Source organism: Oenanthe melanoleuca, chromosome 3 (assembly GCF_029582105.1).
Source record: "Oenanthe melanoleuca isolate GR-GAL-2019-014 chromosome 3, OMel1.0, whole genome shotgun sequence".
NCBI classification, from domain to species: Eukaryota; Metazoa; Chordata; class Aves; order Passeriformes; family Muscicapidae; genus Oenanthe; species Oenanthe melanoleuca.
The window spans coordinates 85,380,741-85,401,959 of NC_079336.1; the positions used below are offsets into that span (position 1 = coordinate 85,380,741).

The 21,219-nt window shown below is 39.3% G+C and overlaps 2 long non-coding RNA genes across 9 annotated transcripts in view; one reads left to right on the forward strand and one right to left on the reverse strand.

Moving 5' to 3' along the window:
- LOC130251438 (uncharacterized) overlaps window positions 1-13,668 on the reverse strand; it is a 91,097-nt gene extending 77,429 nt beyond the window's left edge. For all 6 annotated transcript variants that reach the window (XR_008840153.1, XR_008840152.1, XR_008840149.1 and 3 more), the window contains exon 1: window positions 12,151-13,668. This is a non-coding gene — a long non-coding RNA (uncharacterized LOC130251438). The remainder of the gene's footprint in view (window positions 1-12,150) is intronic.
- Window positions 11,178-20,958, forward strand: LOC130251437 (uncharacterized). 3 transcript variants are annotated; one of them, XR_008840146.1, is made up of 6 exons: window positions 11,178-11,266; window positions 11,978-12,091; window positions 13,676-13,774; window positions 14,860-14,909; window positions 16,045-16,235; window positions 19,341-20,958. It is a non-coding gene; the product is annotated as an uncharacterized LOC130251437 (long non-coding RNA). The 3 variants fall into 3 exon arrangements; XR_008840145.1 differs by lacking the exon at window positions 14,860-14,909; XR_008840147.1 differs by lacking the exons at window positions 13,676-13,774; window positions 14,860-14,909; window positions 19,341-20,958 and having other exon boundaries at window positions 16,045-16,234.
- The last annotated feature ends 261 nt before the right edge of the window (window positions 20,959-21,219 follow it).

The window sequence follows — 21,219 nt, forward strand, 5'->3', positions numbered from 1 at the left end:
AGTCCCACAATAGAACTTCCAGTGTCTTGCTGCAATTGTGTCGCACCAGAATGTTTGGAGTGACAAACCAAAACGCACAGGGCAGACCTACAAGCTGACCTGGGACAGACACCCTGACACCCTGGGAGAGGCACAGGCATGGTTCTGGCACACCATTTGGCCAGCTGTGATCAGCAATAGCCTGCACTGGCTCGATCCACTGGCATACACAAGCAGCTCCCCAGGAAGAGGCTTAGCTCATCTGCACACTCTACACTGAGCCATGGAGACAGCCTTCAGCAAGAAACAAGCAACATACTCACCCCAGGGAATTCCAGCATCCTTAAACACTTACATTTGTCTAACAATGCCAAAATACCTCTGAGGTCTCAGCTTTTGAAACATGAGCAAGTACAAGATAAAGCCACAGATGAAAATACATTCAAGCACACACACAGGAGCCAAAAGGCTGAAGAACAAAGGAGCCACATTTCCATGACTTCCAAGCCAGTGCATGGACCACTAGGGCAATCAACCTCTGATGGTATTTCCTCTGAATTCCATCCAGCCCCTAGCCCAAAATCTGGTCACCAGGGTGGAATCAAGGAGAAGCCATATACAGGAGCTCCCTCAGCTTGTGGAGCAGCACTGGGGGCCCTTTGCAGCTGGTCACAGCACTTCTGCAGCCACAGCAGTGCCATCGCAGCCAGTGAGTTAACACAGCAGCTGCACCCCTTGTTTCACCAGCAGTTGTTCCCCCCAAGCCACAGAGGTCCCACAGTCCCCATGGCTCTGGGATTTGCAGGGTGGTAGAGGCAGGCAGGGAGGTGGCTGAAGCAGCCCTACAGAGCCAGAGGCTGGTGCCACTTCCTTGGCAAGGGAGGAGAAAGGACCAAACTGAAGCACAGCACCGTGGACTGCTGCAAACCCCACAGGAACCTCAGTTCTCAGGGGCTGGATGCTGCACAGTGTGAAAGCTGCACATTTATGGGCTAATCCTTTACTGTTCAGTGATGTGCTTTAATGTTCTCTGTGTTTTCCTTTCTGCTAAGTGGGGATGGTGGGAAAAAATTAGCTTGACTTCAGAGATGTGTATTTTTCACGTTTTGGAGGAGACACCCGAAACTGGAAAATTTCCAACTAAAAAAATATATGTGCATCTGTAGTTGTCCTTCCCCTTCCTCAAAATTTGACTGTTTTCAAATTTATAATGAATAGTGAAAAAGATTTTAATGTGAGCAGTTTTGCCTTTCACTAGGAATATCTTGAATGACATTAGCTGGGAATAACACAGGTCTGTGTGTTTTTCTTGGAAAGCCAAAATTCATTTACTACAGACCTTTGAAAAAACACCTGTGCCCTCTCCCATCTCACTCCTTCAGTATCCTCCAGAAGTCCCCAGACCCCAAATTCTTATTTTGGGTGTTTTCAGCAAGGTTTCTGTGACCCAGTCAGAGAGGTACCCCCCTGTGGAGGCTGGCTGGCATGCAGGAATTCCAGCCAAGGTGCAAAAAAACATCAAGCCAATCTTGCAAGGACAGACTTGTTCTCTGATAAGAACCATTTTGTTAAGCAGAAGGGCACTTATGAAAAAGATACTTTCTATGCAAATTTTCTATTTAAACACCTAAGCACTTTAACCAACAATATTTTACAAAAAGGCACTTGTAACTCAAGCTGACAGCCAGGGTTTGGAAAGAAACTTCTCTTTCATCTGTTTTTGCCAGTATTTCAAGTCATATCTGCAAACAGAACATAGAGAAAAAATGTTTCTAAAGGTTATATTTTGAAGCTCTTGCCTTCCTTCTGCCTGTTGGATCATCTCACTGTTAAATCAGACTGAATGCTCAGTGACTATCAGTACTGTGAGTCAGAGTTACCATACATGCTCATAAACCTGAATTTGAATATAACATTTGAATATAACAACAAAGAATGGTAACTCTGTTAAAGAAAATAAATTAAACTCTATAAAAATCACCCTGTGAAAACACAGCATTAGATTCCATTCTCCAAGTTCTCAGAAATCAACAGCCTGGACACATTACAAAATTCAGAGAACCTCACCAGGCACACTAAGTGTTCTACACTATCAGAAATCTCTACATAGACCAGCTGTAGGGCTGGAATCAGCTCAAGGGATACAAGAAGGTATGATTACAGAAGATTTCTAATTCAACTTTGAAGATTTGGTAGGGATCTGATCCAAAGTCTACCGAAGTAAAAGGAAAAAAATAGACTTATATCTTAGTTTAGACCTATTCAGTTTGGATATAGTTCAGAGAAGTACTCATACTTGGCAGCTAATGTAAACTAAACAACATTAACCTATCATTAGAAAAAAAAGGTGCCAAAATAGATCTGTATAAGGACAAATCTGTGAAGTATTGTTTTATGATCTGTCTAGTCCTTCCAGGATTCCAACACCTTAGCAGAGAGGTAAAACAAACTTTTGATCTATTTATAAATGTGAAGCTTAAAGATCTGATACTTCCCTTTTGTCAATTATTGCCACACATAAAGTCTACAAATAAGTAATGACTTTTTGTGAAATTAGTGCTGATCCCAACACTACTTACCTTCAATTGCTATTTCTTGACACTTTCCTCCCTTGTGTAAAGGAATAAAGAATTTATCTCATAAATGAGATAAAACTCCATGAAATCATCCATAGCTTACTTATACATTTGTATTACAGCAGCAAAGTATAACAGAAATTGACTCTTAAACCATAGCACAGTATTAATTGCTAATTAGTTTACCATTATGACTGGAATGCCTTCTGGCATTCTAAGTTTTAATCCATATAAACAGCTAAGGAATGCTCTATCTCAAAACATGTAATTATGGGGGATTATGTTACACCTCCAGCATTTTGGCAAAAGCTTGTGATGGCAAAATATATAAAGTAATACCAGCCTTCTTGTGATTTCATAGAAATAGGGGAAAAAAACCCTCTCTTTATCACTACAGCACATTTGCTAGTTAGTGGCTCCCATTTTATTTTCAAATGCAGAAATAAAAGCTTTATGCCCCTTACAAAATTTTTCATTTACATTCTCTCTTGCTCATGTCACTCCTAAAACAGAGAATTCAGCAGAGCTTGAATTTATTCTCAATATTTCTAAGGCAATTCCTCTACATCCCCACCATATATGGTACATTCTTTTAAATACAAAAAATGAAAATCCAAGCAAATCAACAACACAGAACTGTATTTTTTGCCAAGAATTAAGTGCATTTTCTGCTGGCTAAGTGACAGCAGATTTAAGAACTAATCATCCTTACAAGTGCTATGGTTCTTTTAGACTGAGCTCAATTTAAATCAAAGTACCTAGCTCATGGGCATTTACCTTCTTTTTGAAAAGACACAACTGTCTGAAGCATTCATTGCAAGGGGTCTCAGCCACAGAGGTATAAAAGAGCAGGAGACAAACTTCCCTTTCTCAGGATGGTTTACTGGCTGGTCACAAGAGGGATCTGCTCAAATATCTGAAATATTTAGCTCCTGGGATACTCTCTCCCTTCCATGAGAGTAGAGCCCTCACAAGTGGGCACTCCACAGGAGTGAGATGGGACAGGGAGAGTGACCTGGGGAACAGCAGAAAGGAGAGCTCCCCATCCCCTTTGTCCTCCAGCCATTCAACCCACTCCTTTAGGATTTGTGATTTCCCATCCCTTCGAGCCCTGGATTTTCCTGAGCAGAGGGTGAATGCAGGAGTTACTGCCCCTGCTGACAGCCCATCCCTCCCAGCTGAGCCAGCAGCACAGGGCTTTGCTGTGTGCACCTGGGCAGAGGCTGCATTTCACCACTCCCCCCTGCCCAGGGTCACATTATTCCTTGCCTCTGCTCCTAGCCTCTAGCAAAAAAACAGTGCAGTCCTTGCTTTTCCCCAAAAAGCAGCAACTCTGTCTCCAAAGAGATGGAGGCTTTGCCCATGTTTGCAGGAAGAGGCTCTGCTCTCCTTTGGTGGTTGGCAGAAGTGTCCCTCACTCCCTGGCTGCCTCCAGACCTTGAAATTAAATAATAAACTCGGTTGTCCTTCTCCCCAGCCAGCCCTTAGGTTTCTCATTGACTCTACTAATGAAAGCCCTGATTTTCAACTTCCACTGCCAGATTACAGCCTCTCTTTCCTTTCAACCCCTTTAGAAGGGGTGCATTTGACAAGATATATCAATATTTTGCAATAAATGGACATAGTCAGCTTTTCCTATGACTTGACCAGTGAATGAACAGAGCTTTTATGAATTTTAGCCCTGTTTTCTCCTTTTCACTTTAACTGAAGCCATGGAAAAACTCCCAGACTGATGGCTTGAAACAGGTTTCTGGTGGACATGTTTTTAAATCCAAGTCTTTTGCACTTTGGCAACACAGTGTCATTTTCACTTAATTTTCCTGACAACCTGCCAATAAAGCCAAAAGTCTGTTTAGCAAAGTGAATTAAAGTGCACCTTTCTCATTTGAAGAAATAACATCTGCTGTTCTAAAGATAACTTGTTCTTTCTCATGGAAACAAGATATTTAATATCGGGATCTTGTTTGTTTTCATCAAAACCTGGAAAAATAACAATAAACTGACTAATTTGGACAAAAAAAGTTTGTTTTTGAAACACATGATTTAAGAAATAGAAGACCCTGCCCTTCCTGCTCTGCTTGTCACAGAAGTTTTAATTTTGAATCTTTCACTATTCCAGTATTAAACCTGATGAATTTGATTCCAAGTGTAAGAAAGTTCTTTCATCCCATGAGACATTCAGCTTCTCTCTGGATGGGAGTTTTACTGATTCAAAGTTTTCTGTTTCATAAACAAGCTCATAATTTTTTCTGTGGAAAATCATCACTTTACAAAAGGATCTGCAAGAACTCTCTGCCAGCTGACTAGCATCCCCCCGAAAATTACAATGGTTTAGGCAATTTTTTTTTTTTTTTAAATCCATTAAGTTAACCTGGAAGAAAATCCTTAAAATCTAAATCAGTGGAGATTTAATGGAAGTCTGTGAATTTAGCTGGAAAGTATTTTTTAAGCATTTGGCAGGTTAAATTTCTCAATATCAACAAACCTCTAATGTCACTTAAGTCCTGGAAATAGGGTTTGTTTGTCTTATGGATGAATAAAGCTCTCTCCCAAGCACTGGATTTCATTCTTTGTGAAACCAGTGTCTTATGCAGCACTGAGTGGATAACAAGGCATGCATTTAATACATAAAAATCAGAGTCATGAGACACTGAAAGTTAATTATAATGTAGCAGAGTTTAAGGGTCAGGATTAGCAGGCTAAGATTACTTGTCAGTTGGAGTAAAAGGAGCAGGGAAGAAGAGGTCCATCACAGCAAGGTAATAAGAGAGGGCATTAAAAGGACATTTGTGGAGACTATTTGTTTCGTTTCAGGTTTGTTTTGTTGCTTGGGGGCTTTGGGTTTTTTTTTTGTTTGTTGGGATTGTGGGTTTTTTAAAAGAAAAAATCTGCATTTGAAAATTGGTCCCAGGTATCCAAAAATTGGAGGAAGTTGTTGATTTTTGAACTTTAAACTTTGCGTTCTTTAAATCAAAAGCTTTAACTTTGTAAACTTTTCTTTTCCTGGCATTGGTGAAGCACACTTTTCCTCTCATATTATTTCCATTCCAGCCTTGTGCTATGAAAGGAAAAACCTTATGGAAAGAACATAGTGCCTTGATTGTCCCTGCATACTACATAAATAAAAAAAAAAAAGACTAAACAAGCTGAGCAGCACTTGGGACTAGATACATATTAAATACATATTACAACGAGAAACAAGCTGTACCAACTATAGGCTGAAGTGACATTTCATTTTCAGATAGAATCCACTTCCATGTTACCTTAGCAGCATTTATCCCATCAATTGAAAAAATTAGATTTGGCTGGCAAAGAAAAAGGTACAGAAGAAAGGTATTTGTCTTGGCTTATCCAGACACCTTCAGCTGTTTGTATTTAGGGAGTAGAACTATTTAAAGTGGGCCTGGTCCTCAAGACTGTCCTCAGTTTTATATTCATCCCCTGCTCTGGAAAACTTTCCAGTTGACTCCAGTGGATATTTTCAAGGTTTAAATTTAATTGAGAGATAGTGCAGAAAACTCTTCTGCACGTGATTACTGCAGGTTATCAATCTCCTTAAAGTCAATGAGAATATTTACTCGAATTGTCTTAAATGCTCTTTGTAACCTTGAACGCAATTTTTTACCGTGAGGTCAAGAACTTTTGATAATTCATCAAAGAAGAAAAAAATGTATCCTTCAGAAACCCTCACAGACAATTAAAAATCTTATGAAAAAAAAAATCTTTTTTTTTCTCCTTCACCCCCAAAACAAACAAAGTGTATCTGGCTATGCACTGGCTACTTAAAACAGCTGACATGGTGTCCTTAAGATATGCAGGACCAATGACAGCCTTAAAAAATAAACCTTCCTTGCATACGTAAGCCATGCAGAATTTCTGGGATTTGTTGCAATTTTGTCCAACTGTTCTCTAAAGTGCCCATATGCTGCTATTCCTATTCCTAGCCTTTGTGGTTAGATTGCCACTAGCCAAGTTTCCAAAATAAAATCTGAAGTTCCTACAACAGACAAAAGTGTCCGGTAACAGGGTCCAGCGTAGTTAGAGATTAGACTAGTCAGTAAATAAAATAATACATCACTTATTAGTTACAGGCTGGGGGGGCCAAGCCCAGGAGGTGGGGAGGAGCAGCACCAGACACCGCTGAGCCGGCACGGAGCGCTAAGTAGGGCAGAGCGATCGAAATCAAAGCTTCGCAAATTGGCAGGACACATTCTTTTGTTGCACAGTCACTGGTATTTGAAGGGTGAAATCCAAGCTGTGCTGAAGTCACCAGGAAAAGTCTCTGCGAGCCAGGACATCACCTTAATGGAAAGTAATTAACCTCGCTATTCCTGCCAAGAGTTTGGGTCTGTGGGCACCAACCCATTAAGCCCTGAACCTCGCCTGTGCTACAAGAGCAGTCGTTGCAAAAATGTGCAGAGCACGGCAGGAAGAAAGGCTGCCCTGGCAAGGTCTGCACACTGTGGTGGTTGCATGATTATATAGGAGAGACTCTCCTTTTCCAAGCCAATATCAATGATAATCAGCAGTGATGTGAAAAGAGATGATGAAAAATTACAAGAGGGCATTTCAAATTCAGTTTTGGCAGTAGGCAAAACTCACAGCTTCCAACAGCTCTGTCTGCAGTATGGAAAGCAGCCCAACTCAGTGCCCTGGGATCTGAGAATGGACTTAAATTTGTGCCCATATTTTAGGCACCCAATTTCTCCTCTGATGGAAAAAAAAAAACAGTAAAAGCTAACTTATCATATTGAACATTGTGTTTACTTCAAGATCATGTTTCTGTTTGTTAGGACAGGAGACCTTTCAACCTTCACACACATAAACCAGAGGTTTTCTGGAACTGCTCCCACAGTGTCCACTGACAGATAACACTGAACACTCCTATACACCATTACTTTATACTGATTCAGGCTAGAATAACTAAAATTGGTACAGAAATCCAATCAGGGAGGAAGAGGTCTTGACTCATTACCATGGGAAAAACCAAAATCAAGCTGATTAAAACCAGTAAGTGTTCTAAAGCACAAAACAAGATGTTGTCATCTCTGTCACTGAGTAATATCTTCCAAAGGAGTGGACTGAAGTCTTTGTCTGGATGGAGGGAAGCAGAGGCATTTTGAAAATATGGTGGCTTTTATTTCCAACTTTACAGAAAATACTGTCCCTTCCTGTCAGATGAGCATCTGGCCAAGGTGAACCAAATAACTGTTGATTACAGTAATTCACTGTCTGGACCTGAATGTGAGCATCACACATTTCCAGCTTCCAGAAAATGCCATTTCTCCCTCTCTCCCAACAGAGACCACCACATCTCCACTAGGGCCACATTCCACTGGCATTCATCCAGCTTCCTCATGTCAGTGGGGCTATGCAGTGTTGCATTTCAGTGCAACCACCAGACTGCTGTTTGTCTTAGAAACACACTCTGCTCAAGGGCACTATGAAACCTGAACTCCTGTGATACACATTGGATCACAAAACCCGGGAAAAAGTACATAGAAACACCAGGGAAAGCATTTCTGACTCACTGAAATCACTTCTCAAAGAAGGTCACAGACAGGCTCTGGCCACTCAGAGGAGACGACAAAACTTTCCCCTTTTCCCCCCCTCCTCTTTACCACCAGAAAAGTAAACAGCAGCCAATCAAAGTAGACTTTAAAAAAAATAATTATCAACTCTAAAAGGCAATCACTACTGAAAAACTAAAGATCCATCCCAAACACCAGCTCTCTGCTAAACAGAATTTTAACCCTGAGGACACTCACGTATGAAAAGTTCAAAGACTGTAGCAGGGGTTTTGTCAGTAAGGCAGACAGGATGCAAGTGTGCATTAGCACAGAGGGCAGATACTCATTACAGTGGGGGCTTGGGTATGGTTCTGGTTTTGCAATCACAGTTACTGTTATGAAAGCACAGATTTCTTTGGGCCCTGTATTAGGATCACAAATAATGTTCTCCAAAGCCAGTAATGTATAGGACCATACAGAAACCCTGAAACTCATGTTATCAGCATTACTATGAATGTGTTTAACTCTTAAAGTTTTCCTTAATTCAGACAAATACCCAACAAATTATTTTCTCTGAAGGGGATTTATGAATGTGTTTTTATTCTTGTTCAAAAAGTGTTCTGATGTTAGGATTCAGTGATTAGAAGTGATAAACATTGATAACAGACTTTTTCTGGTGCAATAACTACAGATTATACAGGATATAGTCAAGTGAACATTACTGAAATTGGCCTGATATTAGATACCCAGAGCATGGTTTCAGACTTGTTGGTTCTGATTGTAAATGAGCTTGTCTTCCATTTTAACTACAGTCCATTTACAGGGAGCAATTTCTACTGTTTTAAAACCAGTCTGTACATGCAGTTAAAAGTAAATTAAGAACATTCAAAGGTGGGAAGCAGCATGTGTATATTTCTAGAGAAAACAGCTATTTCAGCAGAAAATCATGCCTGACAGTAAATACTTGACCATAAGCAGCCTGACAGCAGAGATATTACATGACATGGTGATGTATCTCCAAAATATTAAACTGATTGATAACATTAACTAAGAATCTTATTTTCCTTTGAATTTACAGGCAGTTTCAGAGAGTGTAAATCCTTCATGGACTGAAAAAATCTATAAAAATCAATGATGACAAGAAGGGCTTTTAATAATGTAGCAGTGTATAGTCCATCTTCACACATCTTCAAGATAAAAAAAATATTTTAAAATACTATCTTTGTGTTTCTGCATGAGCAGAATTGTTTGTTGGGTTACTCACATCAGGCTTGCAATATCCCAGTTCCACCTGTTTTATAACTTACTGTCACTTCTTTTACCCATAACAAGGGTGCAACGCCTACCTGAGACCTGATCTGCTCCCTTGTGCCTTTGATGTTCCTCACTCTGAGCCAGGGGTCACAGTGCTGGCAGACATGCCATGGGGTATGAATGATTTAAAGCAACAGGTGAAAGTCTTTAAATGAGTGTATTTACCAGCACTTTTCAAGGACTCTGTATCAGCTATGCTTGATCGTATCCCACGAGCGCTCTCAGATGCACTTTCCTTTGTGTTGCTGTTTAGTGGCACGGTCACATTTCATGTAAGTTTGTTATTCTGTGAATATCACATGTTCATCTTGTAAAGCTGGACTTGTGTGGATGGTTAATCTCCCGGGTTTTCATCACTCAATAAGAGACAGATGCACTTCAGTGTTAAGCAAACTATTAATATTTCCTACATTTCCCATGGAAATACTTCTGCCTGCATCTCATCCACTTACACTTTCTGTCTTCAGCATTCACTTCTGCTGCCTCCTCTTACTGCAAGAGTCTGAAGTCTCCTATGCCCTAAACAATTTGCTGGTTTATCTAGTTTCCTTCAAATCTTTTTCTTAAAAAACACTTCTAGAGCTTCATTACCCCACAAAGCTTTGACAGCTCATCACCCCCCGAGGCATGGCATGACCTTTAGCTAGAATTCCAGCACTGAGCTATGATCAGATGCTCCTCCTTTGTACAACTGCAAATTAGAAGAATCCCTACTCTTATCTTCAAATGCTTCCCAAGATGTTACATTTGTATGACAGGTGTAATGATTGCAGACCTAAAAAAAAATTAAATCAAACAAAATTGAATACAAAAACTGCAAATTCCCCTAATGGAAGGGAAAAGATACTGAGGACTGTAAAGTGGAAAGAATGTCATTAGAGGTCATCTGTAAATATTGCTCTGTCCACTAAAATAACAGACACAAAAGCAACTGTGAGAACATGCACCCCTGATCTCAGGGATACAGTACTGAAAATTTCTGTTTTCAGCAAGGAAATAAAAAACCTTCCTTTTCTTTCTTGTTCTTCTTTCATTTATCTCATAGCGATATAAATGTACTTATCATGCAAAGTAAAGACTAAACAAAAATTATTCCCAGATTAGAGAATTATTCCCAGTCAGTCAGGATTTCCTTGCTAGACAACATATTTACTTTACATGAAACAGCAAGATTGGCTCCTAATGCTGATAATAGAAGCAATGCTGATAAAAGGCTGGAGAACAGATCAGGAACTAGGAACAGTCTGTTTTAATCCATGTTACACCACTGTTTAGTCATTATGTTGGCCAGAATGTTACACAACTCAATGCCTCTTCCCACTACAGTGTGCTTCTAGTATGTAGCTCTAATAATGTAAATAATTCTTTAATAGATCCAGTAGCCTCAAAGAGAAAGACAAAGGGATCACTCAAACGTGCCCTTGAGTTCCTGGCAGCTTCCTGTAGCACATCAAGAACTTAACGTTTTCTGGTGTTTAAATAGAGGTGAATTATTTTTAAATTAAAGATTTTTAATGAAAAAAATAAATAATTAAAAGCTGCAGAAATTAAACACGCACTCTTGGCTTCAGACTCCATTTGCAGATTGATAATGATCAGCACCTATAAATCCACATGGGCAGTGAAATGCTGGGAGGGAGAGAGAACGTTTTCAACAATAGCTGATGTCTGCATCAGCAACAAAAACAGTCTCTGAGCACTGGCATCAAGGAGCATTTGATGTGAACAAAGTGACATCTTGTTTCATCAAAGGTTAATGAGTACAGCAGCTCTGTCAGCAGTACATTAAGACAGCAGTGTCACAGTTGGTCATACTTGGTGAGCTCAAGGCAGACTGCAAGCATCACCATCCGCCCATTGGTCGGGTTCCTGTTCTCTCCCGCCTCAGTAAGTTTAATGGGACAAGTTACAATTCCCCCATAAGCAACTCTTTATGCTGTTTTTCTGTAGAGGAAAAAGTATTTTTGTAAGCTTGGTACTTGTGCTGACTAGAAAACTAGAAACTTTTCTCAGTAAATTTAATTAAACTAGAAAGTATTAGAGAAGACGTAATAAAACATTATTAAGCTTTTCTTTTGTTTTACAGTTTTCTGATAAAAAGCTTTTGATGGATTTTTTTTTAATGTAATATTGCTGAGTTAAAGACTTTCTTTCTAAGCAAATATATATATATTTGTGTAAAACTTAAAGCTTGGATATTTATCCAAAACTACCCATGAAAATGAATGGAAAAGTATACATCAGCATTAATGAGGAGATAAAAAAACAACAAGCAGCAGTGAATTGCTGTATAGCCAAATTTCAGCACTATGCACAAACTCTGCTACTAGATCCAGTGTCACTGGGCCGTGCTTAAAGATATTACAACTGACTTCTAGCTGGTAGTGATTTCTGTCAGTATCTCAGGAAATTATTTAGGGCCTGAACAAGCACCTGACTACAGGGAAGATTAAATAAGACTGCATGTATGAGTAAGGGTTTGGGATCTGGACCTTTGATGCAATATCACTTGTTGGATTCTGTCATTCAAGCTCACAACAAATAGCAACTTGTTTCCCTGAAGGATAATGCCTTTCTCTAATACTAATATTTCTCTAGCTGTGGACATGACATGGAAGCTGCTTCTTCACCTCACATGCCATCAGCTTCCAATACTCATGACTGAAGCCAAGGATGAGAAGCTTCTTTCTGCTTGGGAGCTGCCCAGATGAGGTAAAAGTGTCTGTAGCCTTTAGCAAGGCAGTAGTGCTATGTAGTGTTTATTATCCTACCTTTCTATGAGTTGTGCTCATAATGCTGCTGAAAGTGCATCTGAGTCCTGATGCTATAGCAAGTTGGGGCTATTTTCAAATGCTTTGGTTCTCCCACATCTGAGGGCTGAGTGACTCATTTAGGACAGTATTTCTATCAGCAACTCTGCTTTGCATAAAACAGACTTTCAGCTCTGTCAGTCTCCACCTAGACAAACCCTAACAGCTTAGAGCACAAAGGTCTTGTTTGCATCACTGCATATCTGTATTTCACAAGACAACCTGTACTTTATGGAACAATCAAAAGGTGGCTCAAATGGAGCTCAGGAGGCCTTGCAGTTATCAGGTATTCTTATGTAATTCCTGACACTTGCATAATCCTGTTCTAAAAACCAGAGGTTTTTAAATCAGAGGTTGTAGAGGCCTCACCTAATCCATTCAACCTTTGCATTAGAAATGTTCCTTCTCTCACATAAAATATCTGCCTTTCCCCTTTCTTGGTGCTAAGGCTTGATTTCATCACCATGAACAAGACAGACTATTGCTCTCCTTCCTGCTGCCCCTTCTAAGGCTAACCAGATATTGTTTTGTCTTCTCTGTATAGCTCAGTGCTGTACAGAACTAGGAGTGTCCTATACATAACTTTTCCCATTTCCTCTGTAGGAAGCTGCAACAGCTTTGCTGAATCAGATTATGCAGCAATGAGGATTTTAATTTGTGCCTCACCTGTTCTGTTCATGCACAAAGCAGTCCCATCTGTGCTGTAAATCTTATTCTTTCATTTTTTGGCTAGAATTCCATCCCATTTGCCAAGGATAAAGATAGCTTCAACTTTTGGCAAGTCCATTCTATGGCTTTCAAAGCAGAGGGAATGAAGGCAGGCATGACTTTTGCCCTGGTGTCCTAAGGATAAGAGACCTACACAATCATGGTACACAAGAATTTCTGTTCACCCATCCCACCCCCCATAAGAACTTCTGATCCTTTAGGTCATGTCAGCCTGATTTGACAGGAATGAAGAGTTCAAAGACTGAGATTCTGCAAGACTTGGAAAGAAGGAGAAGAAAAAAAAAAAAAGGGGCAACCAACCAAGAGCAAGATCATGAAACAGAATAAGCAGATAACATATCAGATATTTAGAATCATTTTAGGAGAGACACTTACAAAATATCTGTTTTTTAGGACAAGTTTCCCTTGAAGAGCTGGAGTAGCCTAAAGCACATATTGGGCTTCCTGGTTCCAGTACTCCTGAATCCATTTGCACTAATGAGGAAAATAAGTTTGAAAATAAGACATTAAATTCTCTGTGAATAGGGTTATTATTTCTGTGAAGCACCTTTCATCAACAGATCTGAAAGCATGTGACAAAAGGAGGCCTTGAGCATAATCTCTGCTTCATGAAGGACTGAGAGATGATGCAACTTGCCTGAGGTCACTAGATCAATGGAGAGCTCAGGTGCCCCTGGAGCAGATTTCCATACTGCTTCAGGGACACCTCAAATAGAAGCAGGTTATTCTATTTTGCTATCTTATTTTCCCTCTGCAGACTTTACACTCACATGGGAGAGTGATCTAAGTTACTTTCACCTGACAGACATCAACCAACAGAAAATAGCACATCTCAGATTTTGACAATTGTATTCAAGTGAGTATCCAAATGTCAAAGCATTACAACAAAGATAGTTACTTTAAAAATTAAGTTATCGCTGTCTGAATTAAGCAAGGTAGTTCAAAAATCATCTCCAGCCCCAGATGATTCAGGGAAGAAACTTGCTAAATTCTGGGTTGGATTTACTACACTTGTCCAGAGAAGTATTATTTGCATCCACATATAAATCATGTAATCCTTGTGTCCTCTTAATCTAATTGCATATGATTTATTTTTAGATATAATCTAGGATATTACATAGCCTTCACAGTAGTATTCAGCTATCCCAAATAATTCTGTTCCATAATCAATATCCATTCACAAACAGTTTCTAAAAATAATTCTGTCTGAATGTCACACTGAAAATGAAATTCCATGGGGGATCCATACTCATTTTATCAGAACCTCTTTTATTACTCCAGACAAATCCATTCAGTATCAGTGATTGAGGAGAAAACACAAAACAGTGCCCCTCTGCTAAATATTAGCAAGAATGATTCACTGGAAATAAGCCTTCCAATTGCAATTCCATCCAAATAACTAAATAAATTAATTGCTAATACCACTGAATCCCAATGATGCCTCTAAGACATCAGGAAGGGAAAAATCCCTAACTCTTACCATAGAACTGCAGTTAAAATTAAATTACCCAGCAGCCTTCCTTACCCATCACAAGAGGTCCTTCTCATATCTTCACTTCAACTATGCACATTTGAAGAACCTTAAAATGGTAGGAGATGGCCATTGAGGAGAGTTGATAACAGTAAGTGATACTTGAGTTTTAAATCTAGTTAGAGATACTTTATTCTGGCCTTACCAAGATCTTGGCATGCCTATGCCTTCATCAACACAGGTGTAACAATGCTAATGTTGGGATTACTGCCCTGAGCCCAGTGAAGCAGGCAGCCCTTCTTCCCAGGACAGACATTCATCTCTGTGACTGGTGGGCTGAGCTGGCCAAGCAGAATCCTGACTATAGCTGAGATGCTGCATCACAGCTATTCCAAGTACATTTTATGCTTACACACTTGCCTACTTCTGTTTGGATGTTTTCATTTGAATTTTCTTTTTTTTCATTCTAGTTTTGGGCATGGTTTCACTAAGACACTAGCAAATGTTTAATTTTCATCATGTAAGTAACAGAGCCATCTTGTACAAAGCAGGGCTTCTACAACATAGTCTTTTTCTGCCTTACATGCAAAAAGGACTTAAATGTGTTTATGCCTTGTGTTGACCTGGAAACATTCTAGTGACAGAAGCAGAGCTACTGGCAGCACTCACCCTCCCAATACTGCTGCATCACTGGAACTCACACCTGACCTTGAAAAATCTTTATTCAGCTCCTGTGCCCTCTACTAAAGGCATCACTGGTAGTTTTGAAAAGGACTCTTATCTTTTTTGAATCCTGTTTCAGTTCCCTATCACACACAGCTTTTAAACCAGTACACACACAGTGTGAAAACCAGGACAAATACAGGAGAAAGGAGAAAAATAAGGTTTGTTTTCTATCAGAGGAATCTCTAGTGTAATGTGGTGCCTCCTGAAATTAAAAACAAAGACATGGACCAGAACAATATTCTGAAAATGACAGCACACAACAAGAATCTGCATTGATATGTAATATACAGAAATGTTCAGATTTCAATAAAGAATGTACACTGTTAATTAGGTTTGATTTGAAAATAATATCAAACACTCTGTGGGGATTAGAACAAAGACTGTGACCATTCACTTCCACTGAGGGCAATTTTAGTCAGTTTTTGTGTGGTTTAAAATTAATGAAAGGAGAAAAAGAGCCAATGGAATATGAATAGAAAGTAAATTATTTCATTAACCCGAGTGATTTGAGATGTATAATCAGTTTCAGAGCCTAAGACTTACTGCTTTCAATCACTGTTTGAAACACTATTTGGTATGTTAAAGATTATGTGCATGCTTGAATGAAAGTAGGAATTTGGGATTTGGATTATTTCTTTGATCATTTAGGGTATGGCTGTCCCATATGTGCATCTCTAAATGGATGTCTCACAGGAGTAAGGTTGGTCATGTGCCTGTGTGGTGGCCACAGCTTCCACACACAGTGAGGAACCTCAGGGCTGAAGCCATCAATCTGCAGGGTTGGTTTAAGAGAGGGACTCCCAGGCTGGGAGCTGCTACAAATCAAATAATCAAGTACAGAGATGGTGCTGCCAAACACTGGGTTTTACAAGTTTCCAAACCTGAGCTTCTAATGCACACAAGATATATTCTTCACATTTTATTTGCAGGCTTGGATGCCACTCTGGAAATCATCTGATGTCAGTGGATGGGCACAGCTCATCCTAAATGATACAGAAGATACACAAGATACAGAAGTCTTGACATCAAATTTTGCTGGATTTCACAGTGTGAAAACATCACAATCAGTTTGAAATTCAACTGATCCATGGATAATATAAAAGTTTCACAAAACTATAAGGTAAAAGTATACTATATAAACCCATAGCATCAAGTCATTCACTAATATAAATGCACAACGTATCTACCTTCTTGTCTAGCACATTTCACACATATTTGTGTAATGAAGACTTTCTTTAAAAAATGAACACTTTTTTGAATCACATAATCCAAAATTTTACTTTGAAAACCAGTTAACACATAGGCAGCTACATTGTTATCTTCTCTATGAGGTCTCTTCCAGATTTTCATATGTTGGAAAGATTATAGCACCATGAAATGAGCTACATGCACATCAATGCTATCTGACAGCACTAGCCTATATACACACACCTCTAAAATAATGTGCAATGGTGTGTTCAGATATCTCAGTCTGTCTTCCTAGCAATTACAATCAATGTTTTCACTAGGAGTCCTCACCATTGCCTTTTTCTCCTCAATTTGAACAGATACTTCCCAGGTCCTCACAAACACTACAGAATTATGAAAGGTGAGATGGAGGAGGGCTCCCCAAAACCCAGCTTTTATATTCCTGGATTTACTTCAGTATACCATAAATGGGAAAAACCCCAAACCAAACCCAAACCAACCAAACAATCAAACAAACAACAAAACCTCACAACAAATTTCAATTGGTCAAACTCAGTAACTGCAGTTTCAACAGCATCAATTTGCTCTTGTTCCTCTTAAAAAGAGGAGACATTGATCTCACACACTAAGAGATTGTTCTTTTAGAAACTGCTGAGAGGAGAATTTAGGGTCGAGTTCTTTTTTTTGTGTGCATCTCTTACAAACTACTGCTGTCTTCCAGGTATTTCTGTAGTGTTCCTGTTTGTCTCTCAACACTGCCTGCCTCTTGTCATGCATTTTTCACCATGACTTACTCTGGGACAGGATCATCTTGCTTGCACAAAGTTTAGCACAGCTGAGTCCTGACCCATGATACAGACTCAGAGTCTTGAATATCAAGAGTCAAAAACTTCCAGGCATTATTCCTTTACCATTGACCAGTTTTGAAGTATCAGGCAAATCACTGCAGCAGTTCTTCTAAAAATAGGATAAACACCATCATTTTCAGAGCAATGACAACTTCTTGTTTGATAGTCTGCATTTTGGACCTGCAAAATAGCTAGAGGAATCAATTCTTGCTAAAGGAATTATCTTTTTTATCACTGTAGTTGCCAAAGGAAATAAATGCTGACCAGGAGAGAAAAAATAAATGCACTATTCAGAAAAGACAGATTTCTCCAAATGAAAAAGGTTTAATGAAATCTGGTCTTGATCAATTCAGGAACTAATGAAAGTGGTGTTTAAACCTTTGAGAGTATACAGAGGACAGGAGCAAGAAAAAAAAGAGGAAGAAGGAATCAGAGTGATTGTTGACATCACAATCCACTCAAATCCTGGAAAGGTTCTAGAGCAAATGATAAAGCAAACAACTTTCAACCACTGGAATATAATAGTGGTAAGAAGAGCTAGAAAAAGAACATAAGTCAGCTCATTTTCTTTCTTTGATGGATTACTAGGTTCAGTAGATAACAAGAGAGCAGTAGATCTATATCAACTTGAATAAGAATTTTGACATGTAGTACACAACTATACAAAATGAATGAAAACTAACTTAAATTAGAACATCACAAAGAATGTTCACAACTAACTGAAGAGCATCAATTGGTGATTCACTGCTGAAACAATTTCTACATAGGAACAGGTATCTGAAGTATCCATGAAGTGTTTGTACTGGAAATAATTTTTTAAAATGAACAATCATTCATTATATTTCCATTACAGTGGAAAAGGAAAGGCACAAACTGTGCAGATAGCAATCAAGTAAGGAGATACTGCAAGTAGATTCATGACCTGATCCTGTCCTCTGGACTCTTGAGTAGTATGGAAACAGTGGGATATAATAAGGTGATAAAGCACTCCAGAACTGTCAATAAGTCCAAAACTAGGAGGTGAACCTTAGTAAAAATTGCTTTGAAATATTACATTTGGGGGAAAACAAATCACAGATGCCAAGATAACCAGCAAGAGAAACACATGATTTTCCTTTTCCCTAATGGCAACTGTGTTAATGGCAATTACAAATAGGGCACGGTGAGTTTGGAGATACTATATAGATATAGTAATGACTAATAAATATACAGTAATAAATATAGCAATATAGTCTATTGGCCAGCACAGCTTCAGAGACATATGCACAGAACATAAAAAAACCTGCAGCCTGTCACATCTAAGAAGGTGTTATGTTGGTAAATTGCCTGAGAAAGCACCTCCCAACATCACCTGGCATGAAAGCACCAACTAGAGAAATATAACCAAGGCAGCCAGCAGGGCATATAGGAAGGAAACTTTCTACAACAATTAAATTCATTCAATTAAAGACTCATTTGACATTGTAGAGGGAAAAAAAATAACCACCTAAAAACCCTCACAGGGTAAACTTCCTACACAATTAGGTTTTGTTTTCTCTGTTTGGACGTTCAATCTGTCATCACAATGTCTTTGAAACCTTGTTTACAATGAAGACAGGTTACAATGGAGCAAGGGAGATAAAAGTTGGTGACAGACAAGGTCCAGAAAGGATTTTTATAAGCTGAAATCAATTTTACCTAGGAAATCAGTGAAGAATCGTACTGCAAACTAATTCAAACCATACATATATTTCTTCTTTCCAAAAATTTCTGAGTATTTTGGAATAAAGGGAATGATTCTGGGCATTCATACATCGAAGTTGAAATTATAGTCAGAAGTTACAGGACTACTCATAAATTATTTCGTTTGCTATTTTCCAAATAGTTTGCTGAATTTTCTTCTCAGACATGCATTGCCATGTGGCAGGAGAAAAAGCAAGGCTGACTGGAAGTTTGAACACAGGGCTGTTTGTGAGGCCACATGTGAGAAATATAGGTTACACTATGCTTTGCTTTTGGCATCTAAGAAACTTGTCTGAGTGAACCTGAATGCCAAAAGTTACATTAGCAATAAGGTATCTTGTGTCTGTGCCAACACATCTCCTTTCAACCATGGAAATAACTTACCCCAAGTGTCTGGCCTTCACTGATGCTTTGAAAGCTGAAACATATCTGCTGCAAATTAATTTGAGTTTTTGCTTTGGATGAAGGGATCAGTCTGCTGACTTGGTGGTATTTGGAGCACAAGGTGAGAGACAGAGAGCTGGATTTGTCCTGACTTGGGAAGAGAAGGTGAAACAAGACCTTATGATTTTATTCATTTTTTATAACGTGCTTCTAAAGAAGACAGAGCCAAACTTCTGGAGGTGCACAGGAAAGAGGCAATAAACACAGGCTGCAACCAAGGAAATTCCAGTTAAGCATTAGGAATCTTTCCTCATCAATGAGAGTGGTCACAGACTGGAACAGGTGTGCAGGGGGACAAGGAGTCTCCATTCTTGCAGGTGTTTAAAGCCCAACTGGACACAGCCCTGAGCAGCCCGAGTTGTCTTTGTAGGTGGATCTAATTTCAAAGTTGGATCTGCTCTAAACATGCCTGTTGGACCAGGCAGCTTCCAAGGATGAGTTATTCCCTGACAGAGAGAGCTGCTGCAAGGCTGCTCTGCTCTATCAGAAAGTGCCTTATAACAGACCCTGATCTAACAGCATCAACAACAGAGCATCAACTTTTAGGTGCTTCTCCCTGGCCCCATTTGCCAGCAGGTTATTAAGAAGGGTTATTGGATTGCAGATATGCCCCAGAATGTGTTGTGCATTCTATCAAGGCACAAAAACTTTTTGTAGTTGTGTTTTCTCAGGTGGGAGTTGTTCCTTCACGAGCACTGCCTCAAACACCTTACAAGAAAAGGGAGGTGCAGGCTTTGTTTTCTTACCTTGTGCTGACAGAAGAGACACCCTCTCGTTATGCCTGCACTAGAATAAAACAACTCTTGAGCTGGTTTTGTTTTTCTGTGTGTATGTTTGCTTTTGTTTTTCACATCCCTAAATGCTTCCTAGTGTTACAACAAAAAACAAGCAAACAAACAAAAAACCCAAACAGGATCTGAGCTTCATGTTACATTTGTATCCAACATCTGCAATCTAATCTCTCCAAAACAAGGGGTTTGTTTAGAATGAGTCTGGATTCTAAACAAACAAGTGAAGAGTTAGAAGATACTCTTAAAGCACATACAAACCACACATTAAATATACACTGCACAGGACTTGGAGATTTTACTTTAATGCCCAGTTCTGCACACAAACCCTAAAGGAACTTGGCCAAGATATTTTGTTTTTCTCTGTCTTGTTTCTCTCCCATAAAAAAGAAAATGATATCACCTTTTTGCCACTCTTCGCCTTTCTAAATACACAGGGCTGAAAAACTCAAAGGAAAAGAGCTCTGTCCTATTATATTATGAACTCACCAGCAGTCAAGTTATCAAAAAAAAAAAAAAAAATATGGTTAGCATATGCTGAACAAAAAGAGAAAGAGAGAAAAAGAGCAAGTACTACCTTGCAAGTATACTATTGATTTGGCTTAATTGAAAAACTTATGACTCTTGGAGGGTGAAGGCTTTTCCCACATCCTTATGCAGCACTGTCTGTCTGTTGTGCCATCCAGACTGTGTCCATAAGTCCACAACAAAAGTCTCCCTCCAGGATAGCTTCTTTTACAAGAAACATTTCCCACTGAGATCCAGATTTAGAAAACACAATCCCCTGGGATCAGTGTGAGGAATCAGATGGAATCTAAGCAGTGGCACTGAAAGCAGACACCTGACACCTGAGGACAGCACACAGTGTCACATGGAGCCACACTGCCAGTTTGTCTCATCAGTCTGCAAAAACCTGCAGAGCTGGCTTTGTGCTCTAAACCAAGAGGCCACATGCAGGTAATGCTATGCAGAGTGTAAATGGAAGCATTTAAATTCATGTGAAAGGCAGAGCAGTTCTCAGTGCTGTTTTGGTTCCCAGAGTTGTTGAGAACATTCACTCTCAGGCCCTATGGTGAAGAGGTTCTCCAATTTCCCCTCAAAGCAAGGCTTGCCT